The sequence below is a fragment of the Orbicella faveolata genome, unplaced genomic scaffold, assembly GCF_042242905.1.
Source record: "Orbicella faveolata isolate gen_17 unplaced genomic scaffold, um_ofav_v1 contig_37, whole genome shotgun sequence".
NCBI classification, from domain to species: Eukaryota; Metazoa; Cnidaria; class Anthozoa; order Scleractinia; family Merulinidae; genus Orbicella; species Orbicella faveolata.
Genome location: NW_028301566.1, coordinates 1,250,225 through 1,260,121, shown reverse-complemented (window position 1 = coordinate 1,260,121; position 9,897 = coordinate 1,250,225). Strand labels below are relative to the sequence as shown.

The window sequence follows — 9,897 nt, the reverse complement described above, 5'->3', positions numbered from 1 at the left end:
TATGTTTAATCTCCCTTTTTGCCAGGTGAACTCGGATATTGAAGAGAAAGTGTGGCCATTTTGGATTGCAGTGTGTAATTCTTGAACGCTGGTGGACTATGACATATTGGAAAAATCTTAATTCAGATAAGTTCACCCTTTCCTTATTTTACTTGAATTTGTCTTCGACCACTTTAATAACTGTGTCATTCCAAGTATGCTGTAGAGAAATCTAATCGGGAGTAGTGAAGATGAAATTTTGATCCTGTGGTGAGCGTGGGACAAAGAATTGAACATCTCAGTCCGTGATGGGATTCGAACCCATAAACTCTTAGATACCGGTTGGGCAACGAGGAATTGTTCTGATGTCCGAACGAATTCTTAAGTAACACGTTTGCGAGAGATTTTTTCATCAATTTCAATAAAGTAATGCTTTAGAAAAGCACTGTAAATGTGTATTTAGGGGCAAATATTCGAAATTAACACAACTGGAGATCCGATAATCGTTGAAAAGTAATTTAATTTGTTGTTTTTTGCTCTTTTTATCACCAGGTTGAATGCAAACATCGTTTCAATAGAAAGTGTAGCCATGGTGGATCAGTGTGTAAGCTCTCGAAGCCTGGTTCAAGTTGACAGCCATTGAAAACACCTTTTTTCAGGTAAGTCGTTTTCTTCTCTGTTTACCATTGAACGGTTTCAGTCCAAAGAGTGATCAGAGTCTGATCATATAAATGCCTTCCTGACCCTTGTTATAAGTATCTCAGTTGGAGAGAAATATTGAAATCAGGATATATTGTAGCTAGTAAGAAGAATTTTACTTGAAGATTGGAGACTTGTCCAGTGACATAATGGCATCAAAGTTAACAGAATAAAACAACATGCTGGTGTTAATTATTATAACTTTCGTAAGAACATTGTGAAAACAGTAAGTGTTAAGTGATACAATCAATATTAACCAGCTATTTTGTTGATGTTTCCTTTCTTTCTAGGTTAAATGCCCTTTCAAAGAAATATGTAGTCATTTTGGATTGCAGTGTACTGGCTCTTGGACCCTGGCCTGGAAATATCTTACTTCAGAGAAGTCGTTTTCTTGTTTCTCTAGTCGTTTACCATTAACGGATTCAGTCCAAGAGTGATCAAAATATAACCTCATCGTACCTCGTTGCGTTGTCAAGTATGTTACAAAGGCAATGTTACCAAATTCATAAACTAAGAACAAAAGAAATGTATGACAATCAATTGGGAAAATTAATATTTGGAGTTTGAGACTGAAGTGAAAGGTTGAACATCGCAATTTATTATTTTAAAGGACAACTTGAAACGGCCGAATATTCTCCGCAATGCAAAATTGAAGTGCTTTTTCCTGACATTTTGAATTCAAATTTAACAGAATAAAAACGTGGTGGTGGTACTAGTAATTGTTACAAATTTATTTTGATAGCAACATTGTGAAAAACAAAGATTCTAAAGTAGCATTTCAGCTCACTCGCGGCTTGGCTTTGCGAACGAAGATTTAAGGACAATTTACGAGAACAATTCCAGTTTAATAGTACAATGATAATTTGCAGTGCGAACAATGCTTTCCTTATACGAGGCCGCTAATGAACTTTAAATGCGATTCATTTAGAGAAGGAATCGCTCAAAATCAAATGTGTTTTAAAATAGTATTGTCAGGCATTCAAGAACGAACAGCAACTTAATTTATAATGACTGATAGAGCTTATGAAAATTCTAATTGCGCTTTGGTAAACACGATCATTTTTTGGTCATCAATGTTCGAAGCTTGACCAAAATCTATATAAACATGCACTACTCTTTCATCTGTGTAACTGATATAAGTGCAGTGTTAAACATGGAGGTAAATGAAAAAATATCATCGCCTAGGGCAAATTAGTGTCTTGCTACACCATTTAATACGGAAAATTAACGATTAGAACAGAGAGAAAAAAATTAATTTTTCAGGTGGCTGAAAATATTTGCGAGCGTTGTTTGGTTTCGATACGTACTTGCATGTGTCCGGGCACAAGTGGACTCAAGCCTTGAGAGAAATGTCATGTTTTCGATGTAGCGATGTTTCACTGACATAGATTTCAAAGTGTAGTTTGAGTATTTTCTTTTTCTCAAGAAAACAACAGTTTGTTGCACGTCAATAAAGTTTTTGTGTCAGTATTCAAGTAAACAACAAACAAATAACATTCCAGCTAGAATAAATATGTGACGCTAGTCTCGCAGGTTAGCTGAAATCATAAATTGAAGTAATGGTCGATACATTTTAAAACAAACAGCAAAAAAAAAATGGACCCAGGGAAAAGTAGATAAATAAAACAAGTACACAGGTCAAAAGGTGTCGAAACTACTGTTTACACATATGAAATATAATAATGAAATGGAAAATAGATAAAATAGAATCGAAAACTTTAGAAAGCTTTGAATTTACATAGTATGTTAATTGCTGCACGCGCAGTCTCCCGCTTCCTTGGAATGTCGTTTTCCGTAAAAAATAAACAATCTTCAATCTAAGCAGGAGCCATAACTGGGGACGGAGACCGTACGTCTCGGGATCTGCGCGTACCTAATGATATGGGGCACTTTTGCTATTTTTAGAACAAATTGCGCCACCCTGACGACATACATCCGCGCGGATCCACGCACATGTCGTGGGTTCTCGCGTGGATGTTGTCTAAAGAATAGAGTTTATGTAAGAAATCTCTCTACTCTGGTATCGAGGTAATTTGTGAATTTCTCAAGCAGTGCTTAATTATAACCAAAACCTGTTTTTGATAGTTTCTTATTATTTCCGCTCGTTTGGCAAGTTTGGAAAAATTTTTTGAAGGAAAGTCTGACGCGTACAAGTAGCTCAAGGGCGTGCACTTTAAAGTCCGAGTCGGTGTTTTCAATTGCAGCTAATTGGCAACAAATCTTGACAAAGATTTCTTTCGTTATCTTTTGTGCTGAGATTCTGCAACAATTTTCACCGACGCCAAAAGGCTACTATCATGTGTGTTTCTTCAAAGTAGTGAAATTTTACACAGCTGCGAAAATAAAATAGACAAGGAGTTTTGATAACTCAGCCAACAAAATCGAAATCGTTATTCGAGTTGATTAAAGAAAGCGTCATCGTAACTTTGCTGATTATTCCTGCTGTATTCACATATTTTCAGCTAAGCAGTTTAATATGTTCTCAAACATTTATCAACGTTGAACATATTTAAAAACTAGAGATATTATTGCGGAAGTCCAATTTGTCATGTTTACTGACTGTACAAAACACGTATCGACGGGCGCTCTTATTTATCGACAACAGACAATTTATTGAATTTTTACACAAACAAAGCCTAGCCGTATCTACAGACGTAAACTTATTGGGCCTTGATGAAATATCAAGTGTTGCTTACAATTCAGGCGAAATGCAAACTTGCAATTTTTTACTACTTTTCGGTGGCGATAGACTCTGGCGAAATCCCCGCAAGCGTGTGGCAAGAGGAGGAAAACTTTGAAGTCCTAAAACGCTGCAATATCTAAATTTTTACAACTAGTTTTTTGCTGTGTTACGGAAAAGCTGTTAATCTTCAGCATATGTGAAATTTAGAGTGGAGTAATGTGGAACTCTTGTAAAAGAAGCAGCGGAACACGACTTGGTCTGAGTGATATAAAACGGGACATACCTACCTGCCTTACTTCAGTCGAATTGGAGCAGCTTACGACGAAAATACTTAAGCAAAATTCCAACAGACATAAACGTATTGAGGTGTGGGCCAAAAGCATAAAACATGTCGGGAATTTCGGATGCCATTTCCCCCGCGCTACAACCGCAAAAATCCTCGCAGCATGTACGCGCGCTTTCCGCACACGATGGCGCAATTTGTTCTAAAAATAGGGAAATTGTCCCGTATCATAGGGACAGTCCCAATACTAGAAATGGCGCGTGCTTACGGTCTCCGTCCCCGATTATGGCTCTTGATCTAAGCTCATTTTAGCAACTCAGTGTATAATTTTCACATCGATTCGACATAGGGAAGATTAGCACAAAGTTATTGCATTGAAAAACGTTATTATCAGAAGTTAGAAACTAGTCTCACTTAGTGCAGGAACCTTGATTTTACAAGAAGTATTTACAAGCAGTATTACTAAGGAAAGGCTTCAAGACATAATTATCATTAAGGTTTAATTTTTGCTTTGGACCTTTCGAACAAACCTTTTGAATTTTAGTCATATTCGTCTATCGTTTTCATCTTTTATGTGGAGTTCTTAAAAATGAAACAAATTTTAGAAGATGCAAAGGGTTAGGGTTAACTGAGAGTGTTTCTTTCCATGTTCATCAAATTATAAATGCGGTATAGCAATAAAACATATATGCAGTATGTGGTGATTAATCATCTAGGAATGTACTTAAGTACTTAAACACAACACATTTGAACATAGTTAATAGAGGGAAATGGTTATGAATCATGGCAAATTTCTTTGTTGTATGTTTTTGTTGGCTGTTTGGGGCGGGGGGGGGGAGGTTGACCCTGCACAAAATCTGGAAAAATACAAAAAGTGGTTATGTGTGCTCACACAACTAACCAATAGAAATATCGCGATTACGTAATTCATGCACAGTCTAGGAGCATAAAAGAAAAAGATGTGCAAGGTCAAAGACCTTCCAACATAACTCTTAGCCTGTTTGTTTGCTTTTTTGATGTTTGCTGGGATTCTTAACCATTCCCTATATCAACTATTATTTGAACAAATACGACAGTCTTAAGGATATGCTTGAAATTGTATCGATGACCTTTACGAAACTGGAACCGAGAATCAAACATGTAACCGTGAGGAAATTTAGTCGGGTACATGTTAACAGGTCGTTAATAATTTGCAGCAGGAAATTATTTCACGTCATTGCTGATAAAGGCTGTATTTTTACCCCGCATTTGTCAGTCTATTTCTTAGCTAGTCGGTAATAGCAGATCGAGTTTTGATGTTGTTTCCGAAGCAATATTTGTTTTCAACTCCTTGACAGGCAAGTATACTATGGTTTCTGATAGTTAAATAAGCCACGCTTTGGTAAGCAGTGAAAGCACAAGGTCAATTTGCAAGGACCGACGTAACCTAATAAAAAAAGAAGTACCGGATCCTGTCCCTGTAAAGGATGTAATTGGACTTGGTGATGTCGGACTACTGACAAAAACGCTAGGCTAATTAAAAGGTTTGAGAACGACATAATCAATTCATATATTTCGAAAAGCTTAAAAAAAAACGTCCAGTGCCTTGAAAAGATTGCAGAGGCTTTGTTTTTGATTTTTCGGTTTTACGTTCTTTTATCAATAATATCAATACTTTTGAAGCATGAATCAGTAGTACCCTATTAAAAGTTAAAGGGACACAGTCAGCTGGAGCACATGCGCATTAGATACCATTTGATTTCATAGTTAATTTGCATATCACAGAGACACGATCCATACTGTTTTAACCAAATATGATACAAAAACTATCACAGGATGAGCAAAAGCCCACTCAAAAAACAGGTTTTTCAGTAAACGATTGAAAATCAAGCAAAACACTGCGAAGATTGAAGCGGATTTCTAGATGTACTCGACGAGCATCTTTGATTTCAGGTTGAGGTGAACTTTTTCAAAGTGAGAAAACTAGTGTCCGGGTCAGCGCGGTCCCAAAGCCGACTGTGTCCCTTTAAGGATACCAAAAACATGAAAAACCATCTTTAACAAGAGGTGCTGTTTTCTGCAAGCGACAATTCAACCAAGTATTAACACAGCGGAGCAGGGCTTAAGTTTTGTATCACTCGACTTCAGTTTGCAGAGAAATATTGAGCCACGACCCATCCAAGGATGTGAATAAGACAAGTGGAAATGAATATGTCAGTTTCTTTCGTAAGATTTGTTAAGTGCAGTTCAGAAAACCTGAAAAAAGACATTAAATGCAAGTCATTTCTTCCCTACTGGTTCAGATCGAGGCAGAGCGTGTTGTTGATCATAAGTAAGGAAACAAGGTCGTGTCAACATGCCAGCAGAAGTAAATAGTTGCTGCAAAGTTAAAGTTTTAACTTTGAAAATGAAATTTACAATTTTAACTTTAAAATTTCTAAGTCCAAAACTGTTTTCTAACAGAAGAATTCACAAAGTCAATCAGTCTTCATAATGATTTCGTGAAAACGTTTTATTGTGATCACTCTTGATCATTATGTAAGAACTAATAACCAACAGTTATTGTGCTTGACAACGGTGCAGTAATCTGTTTATCATTAGTACAAATCTACCGGATTATACTAATGCAATAGTGCATTCTGATTGGCTAAGGTATATCTTGTACGATCATCATTATTATTCAGTGGTTGAAGATTGTCTGCAAAATAGGGACATTTTTTCTCGTCTCACCGAAGTTTCGGAAGAGGATTTAGAAATATTGGATGGATAATCAAATTCTCCAGAAGGCTCAGTGAAACAACGCCATTTGCTGTCACAGCACTCGAAATTTTAGAAAAAAAAACTGATAATCGCTAAGACAAAGCTGAAAGATGGACTCAAAAGACAGTTCATTCTGCGTTCGATAACACTATGGTGACGTTTTAAAGTGTAGAGATTTAATTGGCAATCATTTAGTAAGAGTTCTATATTTAAACAACTAGTTTATTTTTCTTAGTATTTGTTTAGTTTTTTCTGAAGCCAAATGCTAACGTTACCTTGTGAACATTTCATTACATATGTAAGCACCGTAAGTTTTATTTGGAAAGAAAATATAGAACAAGTAGGAGAGTATCGCAGCAGTACCCTCACTAAGACAGTTCATCGCATAATAATACATGTTGATTCTGCGTGACACATTCTGATGAACTGTTAATATTTGATTTGATCAACAGGTAGCCTGAGGAATAGTAAAGAAAGTGAACAATGATACACCATAGCGAACAACTGGCTAAAAGACAAATGCAGAAACACTTTCAAATAAATTCTCTTTGAGCTTGGAAATAAACTTTAAGAAAAGCACCTTTACACCGTTTATCGTAAATATGTCGATCCTCATAGTAAGTTACGATGGAATAGTTGATTAACAAATGAAGCGGACGTGAATATATATATAATATCAAGTCTGTAAGAAGGAAGAATAAAAAGATAGAGATTTTCGCAAATAACGAAAGTAAACTTAGCTGATGTAAGGAAGGTGCAAAGAGCAAATTAAAAACTAGACTCCAATAAGCTCTTACACCTTCCTGTGATAAAATATTATTTATAAAATAACTGTAGACAAAAATATGCCGCAGAACCAGAAAGGTGAATGCGGTTAAACCTGTGTCGTTGTCCTTTACTTTCCATTTAAATTAAGTTTAATCCAATGAACATTGCTCATTCCCAAAGCAGAGGGCAATGCCAGAAAAAATCGTCAGATAATAAAATAATCGTGAGATACCCCTACACGATCCATTGTGCACAGTAGTTTATCTTCGGCCAAAAATCTCCCACCATCTTACAGGGGAAGATTGTTCGAAGAGTCTTAATTCCTGTCCCCAAAACCCCTACTCCCCTGAATGAAACAATCGCGAAGGAGGATTAAATCTCGTCCATAATCCTTTACTCTCCTAGAGAGAATATTTGGAGAGGAAGTTTAACTCTCATCCATAATCCTCCACTCGTCCTTTAAAGTTCAAAAAGGGGTTGTAATATGAGGTAGACTCCCTCCCAAAGTACTTTTCTCGGAGAGGGTTAAAGGTTTAGAAGTAGCGGTAAGACTAAACTACACTGTCTCGACACTATGGGCATAAATAAGCAGTCTAGTGTTTCAGCCATTTCCTAAACCTTGACCATCTTAAAGAAAATTACTTTGGGAGGAACTTTTACTCAAAATGTGACCACTTTTGACTTTTAAGGAAAGATTAAGAGATTGTGGTTAAGACATACACTTCCCTCCAAATCTCCTTCCTAGGAAAGTAGGGGATTATGGAAGAAATTTATTCCTCAAGTGCGATTGTTTTATTCAGTGGAGTGGAGGTTTGAGGAACAGAAATTAATGCTCTTCGAACAATATTCCCAAGTAAGCTAGTAGGGAATTTTGGCCAATACAAAAACACTGTGCCCAAAACATCGTGTAGGGGTATCTCTCACTGACGATTTTCTTAAGGCATTGCGCTCCGCTTTGAGAATAGAAAATGTATCTTGGATTCAACTAAATTTAAATGCAAAGTAATTCTCCTTCCAAGAAAGCTAGAGAATAATCACTGTTAATGATAAACGCATTTGAACCTTGTTTATTACGATCTCTGGAGTCATTACCTCAATTAAATATATGAATAAATTAACCATGGAAAGAGTCATCTTGCTCCCTGCTACCTCCTCCGGGGAGGAGGAAGGAGGGAAAAAGAGTCATCTTGCTCCCTGCTACCTCCTCCGGGGAGGAGGAAGGAGGGAAAAAGAGTCATCTTGCTCCCTGCTACCTCCTCCGGGGAGGAGGAAGGAGGGAAAAAGAGTCATCTTGCTCCCTGCTACCTCCTCCGGGGAGGAGGAAGGAGGGAAAAAGAGTCATCTTGCTCCCTGCTACCTCCTCCGGGGAGGAGGAAGGAGGGAAAAAGAGTCATCTTGCTCCCTGCTACCTCCTCCGGGGAGGAGGAAGGAGGGAAAAAGAGTCATCTTGCTCCCTGCTACCTCCTCCGGGGAGGAGGAAGGAGGGAAAAAGAGTCATCTTGCTCCCTGCTACCTCCTCCGGGGAGGAGGAAGGAGGGAAAAAGAGTCATCTTGCTCCCTGCTACCTCCTCCGGGGAGGAGGAAGGAGGGAAAAAGAGTCATCTTGCTCCCTGCTACCTCCTCCGGGGAGGAGGAAGGAGGGAAAAAGAGTCATCTTGCTCCCTGCTACCTCCTCCGGGGAGGAGGAAGGAGGGAAAAAGAGTCATCTTGCTCCCTGCTACCTCCTCCGGGGAGGAGGAAGGAGGGAAAAAGAGTCATCTTGCTCCCTGCTACCTCCTCCGGGGAGGAGGAAGGAGGGAAAAAGAGTCATCTTGCTCCCTGCTACCTCCTCCGGGGAGGAGGAAGGAGGGAAAAAGAGTCATCTTGCTCCCTGCTACCTCCTCCGGGGAGGAGGAAGGAGGGAAAAAGAGTCATCTTGCTCCCTGCTACCTCCTCCGGGGAGGAGGAAGGAGGGAAAAAGAGTCATCTTGCTCCCTGCTACCTCCTCCGGGGAGGAGGAAGGAGGGAAAAAGAGTCATCTTGCTCCCTGCTACCTCCTCCGGGGAGGAGGAAGGAGGGAAAAAGAGTCATCTTGCTCCCTGCTACCTCCTCCGGGGAGGAGGAAGGAGGGAAAAAGAGTCATCTTGCTCCCTGCTACCTCCTCCGGGGAGGAGGAAGGAGGGAAAAAGAGTCATCTTGCTCCCTGCTACCTCCTCTGGGGAGGAGGAAGGAGGGAAAAAGAGTCATCCTCTGTGTGTTGTGTGCGTTTGACCATCCTGTTGAGTCCTATTTGGTGTGTTGGTCAAGTATGAGCCACCAGCAGGTAATATCACGGAAGAGGTCTCAAGAGGGTGGCCAAGCGCACGCAACATGTTATGCACAACAGTGTTGTGATATGTTGGATTTACATGTTGCGATGATTTGGGAGGGGGTTAGAACTTCATATATTAACACAATTTATTTGTTTTTAAGTAATGGACAAGGACACAAGATTTTGCCGGAAACTGAGTTTGCGGCTTGTTTAATTATATATCTTTTTTTCGTTATTTAATGATCTAATGTTGTAGAAGGTTTCAAGAGCTTTTTTTTTTAATTCTTTTAATTAGCCTTTACACCTTCTTAACACAAGTAAAGGCTTTGCGAAATTTCATTTAAGTATTGTGCTTTGATTCACATTGTTTCAGAGAAGAAAATGCTGATGAAAGCTACCTTGCAAGTCTTGTTTATTGATTAAATAGCTTTCAAAAATTCAGTAATGTTTTTCCAA

The 9,897-nt window shown here is 38.7% G+C and overlaps 1 pseudogene; it reads left to right on the top strand.

Annotated features, from left to right (window-relative positions):
* The first annotated feature begins 8,271 nt into the window (after window positions 1–8,271).
* LOC149101561 (uncharacterized) lies at window positions 8,272–9,524 on the top strand (annotated as a pseudogene).
* The last annotated feature ends 373 nt before the right edge of the window (window positions 9,525–9,897 follow it).